At 36.3% G+C, this 21,942-nt stretch overlaps 1 protein-coding gene across 1 annotated transcript in view; it reads right to left on the bottom strand.

Moving 5' to 3' along the window:
• Nucleotides 1-15,530, bottom strand: part of Mip (Myoinhibiting peptide precursor) — a 46,820-nt gene extending 31,290 nt beyond the window's left edge. The window contains exon 1 of the mRNA XM_090171463.1: nt 15,252-15,530. The gene's annotated coding sequence lies outside the window, so the exon portion shown is untranslated. The remainder of the gene's footprint in view (nt 1-15,251) is intronic.
• Nucleotides 15,531-21,942: the final 6,412 nt, after the last annotated feature.

Below are 21,942 nucleotides of genomic sequence, written 5' to 3'. Positions count from 1 at the left end.
GAGCTAGGAATTATCGACATAACTATCGTACGTCCTTAAAAGGAGCTAGGAATTATCGACATAACTATCGTACGTCCTTAAAAGGAGCTAGGAATTATCGACATAACTATCGTACGTCCTTAAAAGGAGCTAGGAATTATCGACATAACTATCGTACGCCCTTAAAAGGAGCTAGGAATTATCGTACGTCCTAAAAAGTAGCTCGGACTTATCGACATAATTATCGTACGTCCTTAAAAGGAGCTAGGAATTATCGTACGTCCTAAAAAGTAGCTAGGAATTATCGACATAACTATCGTACGTCCTTAAAAGGAGCTAGGAATTATCGACATAACTATCGTACGTCCTTAAAAGGAGCTAGGAATTATCGACATAACTATCGTACGTCCTTAAAAGGAGCTAGGAATTATCGTACGTCCTAAAATGTAGCTCGGACTTATCGACATAATTATCGTACGTCCTTAAAAGGAGCTAGGAATTATCGTACGTCCTAAAAAGTAGCTAGGAATTATCGACATAATTATCGTACGTCCTAAAAAGAAGCTCGGACTTATCGACATAATTATCGTACGTCCTTAAAAGGAGCTAGGAATTATCGACATAACTATCGTACGTCCTTAAAAGGAGCTAGGAATTATCGTACGTCCTAAAAAGTAGCTCGGACTTATCGACATAATTATCGTACGTCCTAAAAAGTAGCTCGGACTTATCGACATAATTATCGTACGTCCTAAAAAGTAGCTCGGACTTATCGACATAATTATCGTACGTCCTAAAAAGTAGCTAGGAATTATCGTACGTCCTAAAAAGTAGCTCGGACTTATCGACATAATTATCGTACGTCCTAAAAAGTAGCTCGGAATTATCTTTCCCCCTTTTGGTAAGGGAGAGACACTTCGGTAAGATTGCACGCTCTCTGTCTTTCCGTGGAAAAGGATGATATATTTGCGGTTGATCATGTACATTGTAGTGTTTGAAGCTAAATCTGCTGAAGAAATTGATACTGAAGCCGGGTTTTCATGGTAGCCACCCACTCGTTTTCCGTGTTCATAGCCGTGGATTGGTAGCGTGTGGCGTTCACAGCGAGGGGTCCGTCACTTCGAGGAATCGTGTACGAGATTCCGAATCAAGGAATCTGGAATCAAGATTATAGATTCTAGCCAGATTCCGTGTTTCCGCCATGATTCCTTAAAGGGGCTCCAAAGTTCAGTGGCAAAAAAAAAGAAAATTGAGCATGCTTTTCATTCCCCCCAACCCCTCACTCGACCTTGGCAGAGGCGGGCAGAATCAACCGTAAATTTCGCACTTTACTTACTTTACACACATTTTGCCACCGAACTTTGGAGCCCCTTTAATATTCCGTGATTCTATTTTGATTTCGTGTTTCCGCTCTTTATTCTTTGATTCCCATTCGATTCCGATTCTTGTTCGATTTCCTGATTCTTGTGTTTCAAATCACTAAAAAACCGTTTTCGGGTCTTAAGTGTGACCGAGGCTTATGACTGTGATTTCTTAAATCAATTTTAGATTCCGTGATTCGCACGAGATTCCGTGATTCAAATTTGATTCATCGATTCGAGTAGGATTCCAAGATTCCGAAGATTCGTACATTTTATGTTAGATTCTCGAGATTCTCAATATTCCTGATAAGATTCTCGAGATTCTCAATATTCCTGATAAGATTCTCGAGATTCTCAATATTCCTGATAAGATTCTCGAGATTCTCAATATGCCTGATAAGATTCTCGAGATTCTCAATATTCCTGATAAGATTCTCGAGATTCTCAATATTCCTGATAAGATTCTCGAGATTCTCAATATTCCTGATAAGATTCTCGAGATTCTCAATATTCCTGATAAGATTCTCGAGATTCTCAATATTCCTGATAAGATTCTCGATATTATCAATATTCCTGATAAGATTCTCGATATTCTCAATATTCCTGATAAGATTCTCGAGATTATCAAGATTCCTGAAAAGATTCTCGAGATTCTCAATATTCCTGATAAGATTCTCGAAATTCTCAAGATTCCTGATAAGATTCTCGAGATTCTCAATATTCCTGATAAGATTCTCGAGATTCTCAAGATTCCTGATAAGATTCTCGAGATTCTCAAGATTCCTGAAAAGATTCTCGAGATTCTCAATATTCCTGATAAGATTCTCGAGATTCTCAAGATTCTCGAGATTCTCAAGATTCCTGATAAGATTCTCGAGATTCTAAATATTCCTGATAAGATTCTCGAGATTCTCAATATTCCGGATAAGATTCTCGCAATTCTCAAGATTCCTGATAAGATACTCGAGATTCTCAACATTCCTGATAAGATTCTCGAGATTCTCAATATTCCTGATAAGATTCTCGAGATTCTCAAGATTCCTGATAAGATTCTTGAGATTCTCAAGATTCCTGATAAGATTCTCGAGTTTCTCAATATTCCTGATAAGATTCTTAAGATTCTCAAGATTCCTGATAAGATTTTCGAGTTTCTCAATATTCCTGATAAGATTCTTGAGATTCGGAATCACGGAATCAAGGCCCGTACGAGATTCCTCGAAGTGACGGAGCCCTCGGTTTACAGTGACCTCTACATTTTACCGTGTTTGCATAAAATGTAAACAAATAAGGTCGCGATGATCTTTCAATTGACGATTGAAAATAATTGGCTTCTCCCTTATAAATATCTGGTTTTCTATTTTCTTTTGTTTCTTTGTAAACTTCGCGATGGTTTTCATTGTGGGGTACTGATAATACTGGTAAATATTACAAATAAACCTTGTGATGCGCAACAAATTACAATGTACAACCAGTTTCCCATTGGCTGAATGTAGCCAAATGGGCAGACGTCTTGCTTGAAACTTTCGCTTGGGCGTGAAAACATCTAGTAGGATTTGATCGTCGCTAGAATTTTGAACTATTTTTAGCTCAAGCCAAATTTTTACACGCTAAAAGCTTCCACGAAAACCCGACTTTAGATATAATTTTACGGGTCGCGTTTCTTCAAAATACTTGGAACGTTATAGTGAAGCAATCTATAAGTATCTAACTATATTCACTCTTTTTATATTTATAAATGAAAGCGAACGTTCCACTGATAAATATAGTTATTTTATATTTGTTAAATATCATCGCAAACGAGCATGGTGGAAATCTATGAGAGTTTTCTTAAAAAGTGTTCCCTTTACTTTCAAGGAATGCCTCTCGAAAATAGAATTTAGTGTAAACATATTTCAATAGCGCGACATCGGCATTGAGGAATATCTAGTTTTTTGCGGGGGTGGAGGCTGTCAATAAGTAGAAACATTTACGTTCAAATACACTTTCAGGGATAGCCTTAACAGAATCATCAATATGTTTTTGGAAGCGTTAATATGATGTACCCAAAATATAATAAAAGTTTCAATCAGACAACATCCCTGTGCAAAGCTCGAAATGGAAAACTGTAGTCTATATTGGTGTTGTTAACTTAATTTAAATTTTTAGTCCGTATTTGTAAACGTTTTTGTTTGTAAAAAACTGAAATATATCCTGAATTTTTCTTCGTGGAATTCAATAACAACCATTATCTAAAATATTTGACTATATTGTCTCCTTTTTAGAACGATATTGGTATTTTAGGTGATTATCAAAGAGACATAATTGAGTAATATGACTTAATAGCGATTTTAGCAATTTCTTACGGGTATTCGATAAATTTTGTAAATGTGGTCCTCATATCATCAAATTCATCAAACTCTGAGTTATACAAAAAACCGCAATCATTCGGCTCTTATCTTTGGAATGTCTTCCACGGCACGCTGCTAATGGAAAAATAACCACTCACTTGAAGGATGGAATCAGGACTTTTTAAATTTAGTTGGAAGTGAATTGACATTTTCCAAAATGAAAAATGCAAAATACTTTCTCCATAACTCAAATTGTAAAATACAAAATACATTTTGAAAATTGGTTTTTCTAAATGCTAAATATAAAATGTAAAATGTTTTTTGCAGCTCAAAATAAAAATACAAAATGCATTTTGAAAATGGTTTTTCAAAATGCAAAAGTTTTTACACTCGGTTTACTTTTAATTATTTATATTTTAATAATTAATAATTAATAATTATTATTAATTAGTAGTGAATAATAATTACGTGGAGATTTGAAAACCATCCTCGCAGCCAGCGTGGAAAATAAAGCGGTGGCACTGTACGAATGTTCGTCTGCTTCTGAGTAAGTGACTAACTGAGTAACTGAGTATCGCCATCTATGATTACTTGGAAATAAATAGCAGACGAACTTTCTCTACAAGAGCTGCGATGATGGTAGCAGAGTAAAAACATTTTGAAAAAGCATTTTGACAACGTTTTTCTACATATCACACCCACAAAATGCCAAATTTAAAATGCAAAATAGTTTCCTAGAAACTCAAAATGCAAAATGTAAAATGCAAAATACTTTTTCAAACTCAAAATGCATTTTTAACAACCCTGCATTTTGGGTACCCCTAAGAAGAATTTTGTTTCCCATTTTCATTTTCTAAAGCTAACAAATTACAGTGTTTCATCCTAAAAATTTCAATTTTTACACTCCCTTGAATTTTAAAGTTCTGTTCCATGGTAAATTAATGATATTGTTAAAAATATTTATGAAAAAAGACCTGCTACTTCATGGAGTTTAATTTTTTTATTTTGATTAAAATGTTTCGGAAGCTTTCGGACCGTACATTAATGATTATAATTTTACACAATATACGTAGGACAAACCAAGAGACAATTAATGAAACGAAAGAAAGAACATCAGAATTGTGTAGAGGAAAAAACGGTTTAGGTATGAATATTAAAAAAGAAAATAACCATGATATTGAATGGGACTCGACCAAAGTACTATGTCAAGAAACAAATTGGTATAAGAGATGTTTTAAAGAGGCTGTGTTTATTCTAGATAGGGGAAATTTAAATCTAGAGGAGGGGTCAATAAACATAAAAGGTTGGGGGGGATTTAAATTAAAAAATTAAAAAATTAAAAAATTAAAAAATTAAAAAATTAAAAAATTAAAAAATTAAAAAATTAAAAAATTTAAAAATTAAAATGGTTAAATAAACTGACACCAGGGTAATGTCGTATTCCTAAATAGATGTAAAATTATAATCATTAATGTACGTAGTGGCTGATGAAGGACTACGGTCCGAAAGCTTCCGAAATATTTTAATCAAAATAAAAAAATTAAACTCCGTGAAGTAGCAGGTCTTTTTTCATAAATATTTTTACACTACCTATTTGTTGGGGAACATTTGGCAGCGAACCAAGGGCGTATCCAGGATTTTATTTCAGGGGGGTTTTGAAGGAAAATTTCCAGGGGGGGTGCTGACGGAAGTTTCATTGAATTCTATTAGGCACCCCCCACCCCAGTCATCAGCATTTCGGGGGGGTTTGAACCCCCCCCCCCTTAAATACGCCCTTGCAGCGAACTATTTGTGGGCAAACTTTCGCCTGCAAAGTTCCCTTACATCGCCCGGTTTTCAACTTTTCCCCATAGCGTTAGGTGTGCGGCTTCATTTTGTCAGTGGTGATGGAAGGTGGTATACTCAGTTGCAGGTTAAGAAAGGCAAAATATCTAGTACATTTGGCGGAAAGATACTAGCATGAATTTCCGGTAAATCGGTAGCGCGAATTTCGAATTTCGCATATTTTCTGTTAAATTCCTAAATGGGTTAGAGTGTGGCTTTACCGGGGAGTCGGGGTCCGGCTCTTGTAACCCATAAGGGCGGTGGCGCACTGGGAGATGTTAGCTCTGATCAAATGGTCCTATCTCCACCTCCGACTTCGGTCAGGTTTGGGCTGGATACTGAACTTCGGTTCAGGCTAACGGAGAGGGTCCAGGCAAACTGGCCGCCTCGGCGGATTGGGTAGCCTGCTGTGGGGCGGCGAGCCTCCATATGCGGGCACGGCGGTCCTGTTTCCCGGCCTTTTGGAGCCCACCGGGATCTCCGGTGCCAGCTGTGCCGGGTTACTTGGGCTGCTGTGTGCTCGTCGTTCCCCTTTAGGAGCTCTTTCCAAAGGGTTTGGCTCCTTACCTTCATAGGTAGGGTGTCGGCTGGAGTTGCTATAGCATCCATTCTAAATCCCACTGCTGTGTGCGAAGTGGGGATTGGTCCACCCATTGCTGCACCTTCTGCTGGGTTGAGTGGCTTGCGTCAAAGGTGAGACCATCAGTAGTAGGGTTCTGCTACCCATGCTGGATTTGTCACCTGTCCGGGCTAGGGGGACGCTGGCGTAGGGCAAGTCTATGATGATAGGCCTCCGGTGGTATGGTCTCTGTTACTAGGTACACCGGGCTATAAATTCTGACACACTGTTAAATTCCTAAACGTTTCTACACGTGTTATATTAATCCATTTTAGAAATATCTATTTCAAAGTGTTCAATAAATATTTAATGTAGATTATTATTTTTAAGCTTCATTATAGCGTATTTTTAGTATTATGCTAATAAATAAATCGCACGTTTAAGTACGTCAACGGTGTAATCTCGGCATTACCTGTTCTATAATTATCTTAGACTCGTCAAACGGAATTTGTTGTAGTACCAAAAAATAAATTATGACAAATTTTTTTAAATCTTATCTATGTTAATTAATTAAATATCTATATTATCTATGTTAATTGATTAATTATCTATCTTATCTGTGTTAATTAATTAAGTATCTATATTATCTATGTTAATTAATTAATTATCTATCTTATCTATGTTAATTAATTAATTATCTATCTTATCTGTGTTAACTAATTAATTATCTATATTATCTATGTTAATTAATTAATTATCTATCTTATCTATGTTAATTAATTATCTATCTTATCTATGTTCATTAATTAATTATCTATCTTATCTATGTTAATTAATTAAGTATCTATCTTATCTATGTTAATTAATTAATTATCTATCTTATCTATGTTAATTAATTATCTGTCTTATCTATGTTAATTAATTAATTATCTATCTTATATATGTTAATTAATTAAGTATCTATCTTATCTATGTTAATTAATTAATTATCTATCTTATCTATGTTAATTAATTATCTATCTTATCTATGTTCATTAATTAATTATCTATCTTATCTATGTTAATTAATTAAGTATCTATCTTATCTATGTTAATTAATTAATTATCACTTTGAAATATAACGTGATAGACGGTATTTTGCAAAATTATATAACACGCGATTATACTTAGAAATTCAACAGTAAATAGGCGAAATTTGAAATTCCCGCCGTCGATTTACCGGAAATTCATGCTAGGATCTTTCCGCCAAATCTACTAGATATTTTGCCTTTCTTAACCTGCTGGCTGCAACTGAGTATAGTAAGAAAAGCTTGAATAGTGCCAAACTTATCGGGATTCCTTTAACGAGTATAGAACAACCATTTTACAAAAATAAAGCTAACATAACAAAATCCCCAAAAATAAAGCTTTCTGCACAAGACGTTTTATTTTGATTGGCTAAATTAAATTTTGAACGATTGCGCGTCAAAGGCGAATTAAAACATTTGGGCGTAAAAAGGAAAAGTAGAGAGAAAACGTAATTAGTTTAAGTGTGCTGCTTTTGGTCAGAATGAAAAAGAAGTGATTTATATCTTATAGCTACGCTTTGGGCGCCATCAATCGAGCATAACCGTAGGCGTTATATCTTTAATTTTAATACATTTAGAGCTTACTTACATCTGTCGGTTTTTCATGGCCTAAAGTGGTTCCGCGGAAAAGCTATCATTTATTTGTGTGAAGGTGCGAAATTGCATTCTCTAAAAAACGATAAATTTTTAATAAGCCCGTAGTATGATCTTCTCCTGAAAAGTTGATAAATTTTGTTTATTTTTTTCGGAGACTGGTACAAAATATTTCATATTTTTTTATTCCCACGCTCAGTTTTTCGGTATTTCAAAGGCCTCTATACTCGAAATCACTGTTACCTGGGTACACTACCAAAGGTAGGGATTTTTCTACGTCCTCCGGAAATATAATCCCCCAAAGATAGCGATTGATCTTTAGAAATTTTTGTTGAGAGTAAAGTCTAATATATTGATTGACACCAAAATAAACTACAAACGTAAAAGAGCTTGTAAAATATTTACTATTTAAATAAATAATTTTTTTTACCTAAAATTCAAATTTAAAGTAACACGGTGACCTCACTATCTCGACCATTGTCATTGGTTTCTTCGCTAAAGAGGACATGGCAACACTGTTTTAAAATAATACATAACCAAAGACGAGCGATTGGACAGAAAACCTTAGAGTGCAAAGTCCGTAAGTTCGTTGTTGCGTGTGTGCGATTATTTATAAGTAGCACCGCTAAAACCACTGTGAACGATTAAAGCCATCTACTGATCAGTTAATGAAGTTCCGCGTATGAGTATTATTGTTAAGATGCCGACCAATTTACTGCCCCAGGTAACAGTGATTTCGAGTATAAATTTACCTTTTCTTTGATCGTCCGTGTAATGAAAGTTTTTTTTCAACCGTTTTCGGAAACAAATGTTTTATAATAAATATTACGATATATCTAATTTGTTCTAGTGTGTTATACTTTAGAAAAACCAACCTCGATTTACAATTTATGCTATTGCAATTATAATAGTTGGGAATAAATAAAATCACCAGAGATAAACTCTGAATTTCGACTGGGAAAATTCGAAATTACTCAAATTTATATTGATATATTTGCAATAGCATTTTTACTGGTTTCGTTTTACATTACGAATGTATTTCATCGCAGTTAATTCATAATTTTCCGTGGAAATTAATTATTTTTGGAATTAAGAAATTAATCATTAAAGAATTTGCTAATGAAGAAAATTTCTATTTTCCTTATTAAACCAAATAGATTTCCTAGAAATACAAATAGCTAATTTAGCAAACTACTAAGTTACAATTTTTTTTAATTATTACTCTTTTTTTAAATTACTAATTTTTCAATGAATAAATATAACTTTTCAGAAATTAGTTACAATATTTTAACTTTCGAATATAATTTAAATGCTTAGTTACTAAATTTAATAAAATCTTGATGTTAATTAGAGGGTAAGTTGCTTGCACAAAAATAATGAGTGTAAACCATTCAAAACAACGAATTTTTCGGAATTTTCTAAAAGTGCACAAGAATATTTATTTAACAATTTAGTTTCGGTCACGTTATTAGTCCGTCATCAGGTTCCAGCCAATTTACAATGCAGGAGTCTTATTTATAACCTATGAATATGATAACAAATTAATTTTTGTAATATATTCTAGGTCGCGATTTGATTATTTTTATCAGTACTTTAAATTGTTAAATATTCTTATGCACTTTTAAAATATTCGTTGTTTTTAATCGTTTACACTCAAAATCGTAATGAATAATAATATTTAATAAATTAAAAAAATATATTGTTAGTAAATTGTTTAAGATAGCTATGAATTACCTTTTTGCGCGTTTACCTGTAATTACACTTTAAAATGTTGTAATAATAAAAATCAGCTAGGCTTATACCCAAATTAAATTTGAATCCAACTGCCTATTTAATTTAATTATAATTAATAATAATAACCCAAGGCACCACCCAAGTCATTTAGCGACTTATAATGCCTTTAAACAGGTGTCCGAGTTACAATACGTAGGAGGGTGGTGGCCAGCCCTTCATGCCATACGAACCCACAGCTCCCTACTCTAACTATTACCTTTAGCCTCTACATGTTTTTGTGGAAAGGGGAAACCGAAGAACTCGGGGGAAAACCCCTTTAACCAGATCTTGCAAACTCAACGCGAAAGGAGTAGTTCCGAGTTTTCACCCAGTGTCACAAGCTGGGATCGAACCGGCGAAAGCGCTAACCACTCCGCCACCCCACATGATAATGTACATGCACTGGAAAACGTACCTATAAGTCATTTATAAAGTTAATTGTATACGCGGGAGGCCCAGGCCTAGACCGTCTACGCGTAAAAGCCTCCAATGCATAGTTCTCTAAGTAGATTTCCCTTTTTAAAGCCGAAACTCAGCGTATATTCATATATTATTTAAAATCGAATAACAAGTCTAAATATAGCGAATCTCTAATGTACAATTCTTACGGTATTTCTTAGTGTTGTAAGTCGGAAAATTTTCCGTATTTTTCCGAAAAAATAAAAAAAGTTTTCATTCCATGATTAGTTTAATATTGTTTGCAAATTTAAAAAGGGGCATTTTTTCGAACCTAAAAGTAAAACTAAACCTCTAGACTAGCTTGAAACTGATTAACAATGTAACACTATTAATGTTTTGTAGTATGTTTACTGTTATTAGACATTTGATAAAAAGTTAATAACATTAAAAACCCTTAAAAAGTAATTTATGTTTCAATTTTTCCGCATTTTATTTTTCCGGAAAATTAACAACTCTAGTAGCCGGGAGTAGTGGCTCACTCCTGTAATCCCAGGCGTCCGGGAGGCAGAGTTTGTGGATGGCCGTGTGAGGACGACCACTAATCCCCCAACGGGTGGTTGTCATACTTCCGCCACCGGTGTCCCAACCCTATCCCTAAGTATCCCCCCGTTGGCGTGGCCGTAACACATATCTCGCACCTGATTAATCAAATGGACGAGCGGACTGAATTGTCCCACCCGTTACAATCGCTCATAACGAGCTTCTAAAAAAAAAAAAAACAACTCTAGTATTTCCCAGTTACATTGAAATTGAGCTTTCTTTGACCAAAGGCATTCTCGTTTTTCAAATCTAATTAATTGGCGTGTATCGGCGTTTCTTCAGGTGCCCTTATAATTAGACTTGTTTATTTTCACGTTTCTGCTGAGTTATTAATTATCTGTTTAAAGCGCATTCTTTTCTTCTTGATTGTGTAAATCTCGGATCGATGGGTCTTTCTTGTCTCCCAATTAAGACTGCGAACCGCTTAAAAATGCTAAGTAACTCCGCTCCGTCTTTAAGCCGCTCTCAGTCAGCCCGCCCCAGCCCGCCCCAGCCCACCCCACGAACAAAAAAGGACGGATTAGATGATATATCCTGATTCGCTGGGCGACGCTAGCGGAATTTGCTAATTGGGAAACTAGTTAGTGCATCGTTACAGGCCCTTCTATGCCTCCTCCAGAATTAATCTACGGAACTGGACATGCCTGAATTTGTGTCGCGTATATTTTTCAGTTTTCTAGAAATTTCGCGTAACCTTTGCCATTTAAATTGTGCGTGGCTTGTATACTAAGTACTGTACAGTGGCGTCTTAAGGCGTGGGCACGTGGGACACGTGTTCAAAGGGGTCCAAAAAAGAGTTTTAGTTGGAAAGATAAGAGAGGATATTTAAGGTAACCGTAGACGGCTTAAACTAAATTATTTAATAACATATTTTCATATTTTCTTCAACTTAAACGTTTGGGATTTCATAAACTGAATTAAACATGTATGTCCAACTAATGTTACCGCTAAAGTTCCTAAAATTAATCGTACCAAGCGGCGCATTAAAGAGTTGGTGGCGCCCGGGTCCAATTCTTGAATGACGTCCCTTTTTGGGTAAGAAATTTATTTTAAAGAAGAAATTTACCCCATTTTTTAACTTTCTAATAGAAATTTAATACGAAATTACTAATTTAATAAATTTTTAAAAAATTACTAATTTAATAAATTTTTAAAAAATTACTAATTTAATAAATTTTTAAAAAATTACTAATTTAATAAATTTTTAAAGAATTACTACTTTAATAATATTTGGTAATTTAAAAAATAATATATTTATCAAAATATTTAATTTACAAAATCAGTTTTAAGATCTCGAAGAATATCGCGTTCCTTTTGGCGCGTTTACTCGTAATAAAATATGATTACATCGGCAAACATTTTTGGCACACCCCGGCAATGGCGGTCGATTCAAATCCTAATCCCTCTTTCCCCAGGTAGGTACGTTTCTAGGTACACGTACAGCACGTTATTAAACCAACGTGATCCGCGTATTTAGCGTGGCGATATAAAAAGAGCACATTATTTCACAAGCTATAAAATATGGAAATATGCATTTAAATTAGTTTAAACAGTCATCTTCGTAGCCAAAATCATCTTCCCTGGGGATTTTTCGATTAGAAAAAATATACCGCCTCACCCTGTTCCCCCCGGGGGAGGTACAACCCCGAAATGCATTCTTCATCCCCTCCAACACACGCGTAAGTGGAGCTTTTTGCGTTTTGTTTGAGTCATAAATTTGATTTAATCGTTGGAATCAAGCGAGGATATTCCATGACAAAGTTAACTTTATCACGAAGCTTGATAGGTTCGTAATTATTATAATCATATCGGATGGGGCCCCATTTTCATCATCTCTTTCTCTAACACACGCCCGCAAAATTCGTCGTCGTTAGCTATAGCTTGTCTTCGCCGTTCTTATCTCTATCTCTCTCAATCTCACTCTCTCGCATCTCGGGGCCTCTCGAGAACCGCCTGTTTTAATTGCGCCTCTTGTAAATCTCCGTTTTCGTTTTAACTTGTTTCCAATTTTTAATCTTTCGCGGTGAAACTCTGCCCGATTCTCCGACGTAAAGCCCGTTGGGTTGTCGATTCTCCCCGTCCACGGATTAGCCGCGGGTTTTCTACACATTTAAATGAATTGTTTCATAAACTTTTCCGGTGTTTTGTTACTTTTCAATTTGTATAATTTGCATTTCATTAACTTTACGTGTAAAAGGCTTTTTGAGAATTTAAGAAAGCGAGAAGTGGAGAATATTTGGCTTGTTCGAGGCGTTTTAACATTCCCCTATAGTATTAAATACTTCAAGACTGTACTAGTAATACTTCCGTAAAAGTACTTAATAGATTAACTATTGATAATCGATATTAAATCGTCGCGCTCGGAGAATCGCAACCCGTTAAAAATTTATTTTAAATTTCCGAAATTTCTAGTAGACGTATTCGGAATGCATTTAAATATTAAGATCGAAATGTTCACGGTCGCTTTTCAATCGAGATATTCGAATACGGGTAATTCCACTTATTTTCTTATTAAATTAAATGAAAAATACGAAATCGTTACTCCGCGAACCGAGCTGTAATATAGATAAGGAAGAAAAAGACTTAAACGATGATTTTCCCTTTATTCCGAATTTCTCCGAAATTTTGCCCAGATTTTCGTTATCGCTTTCTGGATATTTTAGTTCTTTTGCGCGCCCTAGATGACGTTATACGTCACTATTTTTCTTCTTCCAAAATGGCCATTTTTCAAGCGCAATCTGACGTTATTAAGGGATTGCCAACGAAGAACGTTGAAAAGTCAAATGATAGAAAAGAAATATATTTAACGAGAGATTTAATGTACTAGAAACGTTATGGTAGCGTATAAAAATATTACCGTTTTGGTTAGTATTTATTGGACTGTGAAAACTAACGCTTTAGAATTCTATTTGATGAATGGAATAAGTATCGATAAGCCATCCTTAGATCTAGTGGTAATTTCAATTACAATAATTTATTAAATTATTATTCACCTTAATAATAATAATAAATAATAATTTAATTATTTAAGACGCGTTTCCCAAGGAAAAGGTTACGCTGTATTGTGTAATTTAACTTTGTATTGGGAACTAATTAAATTAATTAAAAGGTTAATCTTATAAATTTAACGTCATTAAAGACAGAAAATTAATAGAACTTGTTCTAACTTTCTAAAATATTCAACCAAATCTTTTCAGGATATTTTATATTTGGGATTAAAGAAATTATACTTCAATTTAAGGGCTTCTCCGTTAATTTCTATATTTATATATATTTTTAAAGAACAGCGTGGCTCTCCCTTAAAATTTAGATAACATACGGAAAATAACTTATGCTAAAATATATACTATTTAAGCTTAATATTCAATAAATATACAGAGTGTTTCAAAAGGTTATGCAAAATTTTTAAGGAGTTGTAGGGGTTGAGTTGAGAAGTATGCCTACATCCAGGGGCTAGTAGGCCACACTTTGAAGCTCTCTGGCGCTCTTTTAACTCATCGTAGGAAAATGGGAAAAAAAACAGGCATACTTCTCAACTCACCCCCTACAACTCCTTAAACCTTTTGCATAACCTTTTGAAACACCCGGTATATTTTCCAGAACAACGTGGTCCTACCTTAAAATTAAGATAACACACGGACATGCTAAAATATATACTATTTATCCTTTATAATATTCAATAAATATACTTATTTATTTGAGAAATTCGTCGTTTTCAATAAAAAAAAGTTACTAAGTTTTTTTGAAGATACGACCTCAATTCGGGCCCAAAAAATGGAATTGATCTACGCGTATGACGACCTTGTTAACTTTCAAAACTTTAATTTTATATCTTTAAAATGGGATTGTAATAATGTAACGACCCGCGCCTTGGATCGTATTTGAGGCGGGAGGGCGCACGAGGGGGTTTCAGCGACGATTGTGTTGAAACAGCAGCGTAACGCGGATGCATTACGCGAAACAAACATTAAGGGGTAAAACTTCTAATGGGTTTTCCGTAGCTTAAAAGTTGTTGGATCAGTAGCGCTCGAGCCAACTCCGACCCAGTCTCCAGCCAGTCTCTCTCGCGATATCTGAGCGTGTTATTCTTAAGGCAAGTTTATGTTTATTAAATTTAATTTCTCGCTTCGATAATCGCGTTCGTACGAGGCCTTTTCCGAATACATTTTAGCCTAATAGACCTCGGTTTAATTGGCCATATTGAAAGACCTTTCCAAATACGGACTGTACTGGTATCGCTGGCCGAAAAATCGTGTTATTATTATTAAAATTATTATTATTATTTAACATTTTGTTTGAATTCATCGGCATTACCGGGTTGTAATTGTTGGGGGATTGTACTTCTTTGGGAAACTATATTACTGAATTTGAGCCTAAAATGTTCGATTGCAGATCCCAATTGCAAACTCGTTGATTATTATTAACATTTTACTCCCGAAAGAAACAAATTATGTTTGCGGATGACACTCAATCAGTGCTAAAACCGTGACATTTTTTAATTAAGTTATTAGTGATATAGTACGAAATTTGACTAATTATTTGACGAAATTTCCAAAATTAAAAAGGCAAAATAAAACCCCGTTAGCTTGACGAAACTTCCGCAAATACCGTGAAAGTTATAGAATCGGTTCTTGGCCCATATATAAGTTAAATTTCGTGGTGTCGTAAGTTTTCTTTTCGTTATTAAGTTAACCTTATATACGGACATGTTAAATTTTTCACGAGGATAAAGGAAATCTAAGCGTACACTATGAAACTCGTAACTTACCCTTCTAGAGAAGTCTTCGTTCTACGAATCTAACTTTTATATGAACTCGTTAAGCGTTTTAGGGTTGAAAACTTGGGATAAAAGTTTGGAAAGTCGACTGGGAGCGAAGTACGAACGCGTCTGACCAAAAGGGCAAAAGAAGCCTTGACTCAAAAGTGAAGTTTTCCGCCAAGTTTCGGTCGAGTCGAGGGTAGTGCTCTGTCTGCTGGAGTGAGTTTGGCTCGCTCTCCGTTTCGCGTCGGTCCTTCTCGCTCGGAACGGATCAGAGTGAAAGATAGAGCGCGGCCAGCGCGTTCTTGGATATAGAGGACGAGGGCACGTGTCGACTCGGCGCCCATTGGTTAAGACGCCCGTGACGTCACTCATGGGGGGGTTCTTTCGCTTCTTTGGCGGCGAGGGGCGTATCTTTACCCCCCCCCCCTCATCATCATCCCACCACGAAGTTTGGCGTAAACTTTTAGCAGCCCCTTCCTTAATTTTTTGGCAAACGTCGAGATTAGATCTCTGTACTCGGAAATAACGTCCGCTTGGAGGAGCGAGGGGGAGGGGGGGACCAAGGCTGGGTTTTGGGGGTAAGACGTCAACGCGACTGGTAACTGTTAAGTTTATGGCATTTTCCTTCGCTCTTGGATAATTGAGTTAAGAATGACCATTTTGGTCAAACTTGGACGTTTTTACTTCCATTCTTCCGGTTTTACTATCTTTTGGCCGGAACGTTCGTGATTTAGGGTTTCCCTCACTGGCTGGCTAGCTCTTTCACGCTTTGTTCTCCTCTATATAGTTATGAATTTTCATTTCCTGATTGTGTTTATCGTCTAGTTTCGGTTAAAACTTTCCCCGAATATTCGGGACCCTACATAGTCCAGATTTTCAATTTTTATTGACTGAAAATTATCGCCTTACTAAAAGGTCTTTTTTCTATGGAGTTTCGAATCATCTATTTAGGATACGTTCGAGTCTAACTCCGGATTAAATAATATCTTAATATTATTATATATCGAAAAGTTACTGATGAGGTTCATTCTTATTTTGTAAGTTGTAATTTCTTTATTTTATAACTCTAGGGGCTCTACTCTACTCTACTCTTATCATACTCTAATGTAAATTTAAATAATAGGGCTCTTGAATTAAATGAAATCCAGCTGAAGTGTTCTCTTTTAACTCTATGAAACCTCTGCCCGTTTTTCGGGGCTCTTCTTGTTTCCTCTCTCTCTCTCTCGCAGCCAATTAAAACACGCACTTTAGACCGTGGTTTTGCTGGGCCTTGACGAGGAGAGGGACATGTTGTACAAATTACGGGGTTTTTACTAAAGTTATGTTTAACAATTCTTTTTCTTATATTCATTTAAAGGTTTAAATGCAAACAAAATAAACAAACTAAAATAAAATACAACATAAGTCATTCGCCCCAAGGAAGGAGTATTGTAATGACATTTTATAGCGTATAACAGCCAATGAAAATTAAGATAAATATAAAAAATTACGCTGTTAACATAAAGAATCTTTAGGAAACATAAAGTTACCAAAATACCCTCATTAGCAAATTTTGCTTACAGGATTTTGAATCATCAGAAATGAGATACTGATTTTAAAATTTCAGAGAGCAATTTTCGTGTTGATTTCTGAATTTTTAGACTGACTTCGTGAATTTGGAACTGATTTTCGTCCAGATTTTGGGATTTTCAGATTGATTTTAAGATTTCAAAAATTGTGTTTCTCTAGAGTGTACGGGATGTTCACGAATGTCAGTCTCCTGGCAAAATACGCCTTTCAAAGTGTAATATTCTTATCTTGTTGAACGTTAAGAGATGAACGTTATTCTTACTATAATTTAGTTTTAATTTACTTTGTAAACTAGTATTTTACGTAATGAAAGTGTATTTGTAAACTTCTTGCAAAACAAACACGTCATTGGACATCATCTCGGCACGGATGATATTCGACATTTAAACTTATACAGTCGGAGAGTATTGCGTCACCGTCTACCTCGGATCGAGGAGTAAGAAGAGGATGGAGAGGAGGTAGAGAGAGGGGCTGGTAAGGCAAAGTGTGACGATGATAATGTTGTCAAGAGCAATATTGTCTCTGCCTCTAATAGTCGTCGGTGGCAATTTTCACTCGAGGACAAAAAACGGTTTTCCTTTTCTCGCCCTTCTTCGATTTTCACACTCAATTAGCGACGAAAGGACCCTTCAACGCCCTAATGGATCCTGATTCAAATTAGCCGTTTCGTTGCTAGAAAATAGCTCTCCTCGACATTTTTTTGTCATCTTTTAAATATTTTATTTCTTGTAATATTACGTACCCTTAAAAATCAAGTGTGCGCATCGTAGATGTGTTAGAACGGAAACATACATTTCCGCGTCTGTTACTAGGCACCCAATTTGCTTTTGTTAACTCGGTGAGAGAGAGGTGGAAGCCGGTACAAATGACCAGGGCCCGTGCGGTCTAGGGGCCCGGATCTGGAAAGAAACGTACAGGGCCGTTTTAAGACCTTCGTAGGCCCTAATTCTAAGAAGACATTTTTTATCGAATTTTTTATACTCATATGCCTTCGTAGGCCCATTTGAACTTTGGCCGGTGCAAATAACCAGGGCCCGTGCGGTCTTAGGACCCGGATTTGGAAAGAAAGACCTTTGTAGGCCCTGGGTACCGCTTTGTAGGCCCTAATTCTAAGAAGACATTTTTTAATAATCATAAGCCTTCGAATATTCGTAGGCCCCTGGGCACAGTGCCCGTTGGGTCCATAGTCTTAGTCGATATGACCAGAAGGCCGAAAAGGATTTTCGGCGGCGTTATCTAACTGCCATATTTTCAGAGAGAAGTGCTGCCAGACACATTTTTCTAAAATCTTTTTCCACGTCGATGTATGTATCGGACGTTCCACTCTGAAAATATGGCCGGCGATCAAGTGATCTGACATTTCCAGCGAAAAACGCTGCAAATTTGCGAGACTTGTGCGGCGTAAATATCGACTAATACTAAAAACGCCCTGGAAACGTACCATCCTTCTGTCCTCTTGGGTTTCTCTTCGAAAATGTAAAATTTTATTAGCTCTCATGGGGCCTGGAATTATTGCCTTAGTGGGGCCCGGGCCCGCTCTCTGCGACCCAGACGCGGTTCTAGAGGGTGGCCCAGTGGGCCCGTCAGGCCCGTACATGGGGGGGGGGGCGCCAGGGGATGCTCAGCGCCCCCAAATGAGTACTTGAGCATCCCCAATCCGACCGACCCAAAAAAATCGATTGCTCAATTACAGAAAGATATGATCTAAAATATTTGTATATTAATCAAAAAGGAAAATTACTTTTACTAGCGAGCTAGTATCAGTAGATATTTGAAACCAGTTTACTATAGTTTTTGAAAATTACTTTCGCGCGTCTCACTGCCCCAGAAAAACTTTTCAATTGTAGAAATATTGAACCAGCTTACCAAAAATGTTTTGACGGATATTTTAGGGCTACAACCGGGTACACGAAAAAGAGAAAAGTGATTAGAAATAGAATCAAGACATTGGCACCCCCAAAAAGAATTTGAGCGCCCCCGAGTTTTGGCGGCTGTATACAGCCCGTGCCCACCCAAAAGTTTATGATTTATATAAACTTCACCTTCCATAAAACAAACTTGTTGAGGTTAACGGTAATAGTTAGTGTAGGGAGCTGTTGGCTCGCGTGGCATGAAGGGCTTGCCACCACCTACCTACACATTGTAACCCGGTCACCTTAATTAATGGCTTTTAAAGTCGCTTGATGACTTAGGCTTAAGGTGGTGCCTTGGGTATTAGCCTAGCTGATAATTATTATTATATTATTGTTCCATACGATTTCCTCCCCACCCCATATTATTTCCTGAATTATGGGCCCACCTACGAATATTTTTCTAGAACCACGCCTGCTACGGCCATGGTGACGTCCACCATGGAAGTTTCTTTTGCTTAGGGGTAGTGTTAACAAGATTAAGATTGAAGAGATTAAAGCTATTTCCTTTTTAAATGGCCTCATACGATTTGGAAAATATTTTTTATAATGTTGTGTCGCTCCTCGGAATGAATATATCCGGATTTCGTGACTCACCAATGAAATTTTAGCGGTTTTCCAGCTCTACACACATGCGTCTATAATAATGTTCCATAAGTTTGTCACTTTGGGGAATATTTTACTGAGAGCTAGTAACGGAGTGACGTCATCGCAAGAACCAAATCTCTACCTAGCGGGGCGCTGTCAAGGGTTACTTGTGACGCGGGAGCAAGCGGACGCAAAACGACGACGAAGCCCGTAATTCAGTGTGTCTTGTGAAAAGCTCTCAGTAAAATTTCCGCATGTAAAGAATAGGAAGTGTCACACTTATGTAATAATTTTATACAATTATGGTACTACTTCTCTACTTCTACCTAATTTGAAGGAATTGAATATTGAATATTCGAGCCCTGTGGAGATCCTTTAGGCCAACCATTGAGTTGGGAATATTAATCTAGAGATCCAATCAAATCTGCTCCCCGCGAAACAAGTTTTTGAAAAATACGAATGTGCCGTCTGCTCTAAAATGACGAGCAAACGTTATCATATGACCCGTGGCGCCATCCATTATTTTGAAGAAAAAAAATATTTTTGCTTGAAAACGCGTCTTATTTGAACGAATCATTGAGAGATAGACGGCGCCACGGGTAGAATGATAACGTTTTCTCGTCATTTGGGACGCCGATGGGAGCAGACGACAGTATTCTTATTTTTAAAAACTTGTTTCGCGAAATACTGAAATCCGACGTTTCGATTGGACCTCTAGATTAATATTCCCAACTCAATGAGGCCAACCTTCGAAAACGTTTCTGGAAGAAGTGGAGATTGAACGCCTAGACGATGTTTTTGCCACCGATTTTGAAACCTCTACGAGCAGCCACCCTCGCTAATGCAAACTAATTAATCCATTTCCCCTTGCCAAAATAAGAAATTGGATTTTGAGAAAATCGAGAGTTTGTCTTTTAATTCCGCAAATTTTTATCTTTTTTTTCTCAACGAATTTCATCCAGTCGGTTGAGTTAGATGGTGTCACTTGCAAATCTGGAACTTTAAAAAATATTAACGCTAGGAAAGCCGAAACGGCGTTAGAGAGTTGCCTTATACGACTAGCTTTAATATTAACGTCAAACTTGAACCCAAAAAATAATAATCCGTTTACCTTAAATTAAAGTAATTACTGGTGCACCGAGATAATTAAATCCGGGGCGAAAACAACTTGATGGTTTACGCTATTCCGCGGTCTTGAATTGCAAATTGTATTTCATTAACTGGAATTTTTGATTACCGCCACCCGCGCTGTTATTATAATCAAAACTCATTTGGTCTCTTCATTTGTTTCTTTTTTGGGAGGGATGATACTGATTCCATTATGAGAACCATTGTACTTCCAAATGCGACGCCACGGAATAGAAATGATTTCATTTGATTCGGAATATGTTCATTCATCGCGATTAAAACCAAACTGACCTCGGACTAAATATTACAATGACGCGTTTCACTTATTGGTCGAGTTTTTGTTAAGGTGTCGACGCTGATGTTTATTTCACGGTGTTTTGTTAATAACTTAATTTATTTATCGATTATTAATAATTAATAAATGAATGGTTCAATCCCGGCTTGTGGCACTTGGTGAAAATTCGGAACAACAACTTCTGCTTAGAGTTTGTACGTTCTCTCCCCACTGGCTAAAGGGATTTTAGCCCGAGCTCATCGGTTTCCCCTTCCATAAAAACTCGCTGAGGTTAACGGTAATAGTGAATGTAGGGAGCTGTTGGCTCGCGTGGCATGAAGGGCTTGCCACCACCCACCAACCCATATTGTAAACTAGCTACCTGAATTAATGACCTTAAAAGTCGCTCGATGACTTGGGCCTAAAGTGGTTCCTTGGGTATTAGCCTAGCTGATTATCATACATAATAACATTGTTTTAATACCAATTTACTTAACAAACCTTTCTTCGACTTGGACTCGCACTCTAGCTGAGAAGTATATTATCGTCCTTGCTAGTAGTATATTTCGCCTTGGGCGTATTTAAACACAAGGGGGTTCTATGATGACCTGAATCTTGATTTCACAATAACTAATAATAATAATCAGCTAGGCTAATACCCAAGTGCGCCTTGGGCCTAAATCATTGAGTAACTTTTAAAGTAATATTAATACAGTCAATTTGACTAGTGAAAAATTAACCTAAATTTTCATAAATAATGGCGAATATAGTGTATCATAAATTCGTCATTCATCAATCCCATTTTTTTTTAAATCACATCATGTAACTCAAGTGATACTAAATTCGTAAAGCAATGTTGGCTTGTTTTTATACCCCAATTTTTACCCCAACTAGTCAGTGACTATTAAAATAAATTAAGATAGGCCGACTGTTAAAAAAATATCCTTATATGCAACCCTGGTCGTGGCTCTCTGTATTTCTACTTCTCGGCAAATCGCTGAACAGGTTTTATTTAAACTTCGATTCCGCGCGTTTTCAAATTTCGCTTCGCTAATTTCCGTTTTGCCTTCAATGACGTACTTTTTGTCACTGAGTTTGAAGTGACGTAATTTACGTCATATCCCGTGAATAAGGTTTCATTAAAGAAAGTACCATTATGGCATACTTATAAGTTTTTATTTGCGTGTGATAATATTAATTCGTTACTGAGTATAAACACAGTGAAACA

This window comes from Leiobunum rupestre, chromosome 4 (assembly GCF_980474605.1).
Source record: "Leiobunum rupestre chromosome 4, qqLeiRupe1.1.hap1, whole genome shotgun sequence".
NCBI classification, from domain to species: domain Eukaryota; kingdom Metazoa; phylum Arthropoda; class Arachnida; order Opiliones; family Sclerosomatidae; genus Leiobunum; species Leiobunum rupestre.
The sequence above is the reverse complement of the archived record's forward strand: the minus strand, read 5'-3'. Positions and strand labels throughout refer to the sequence as shown.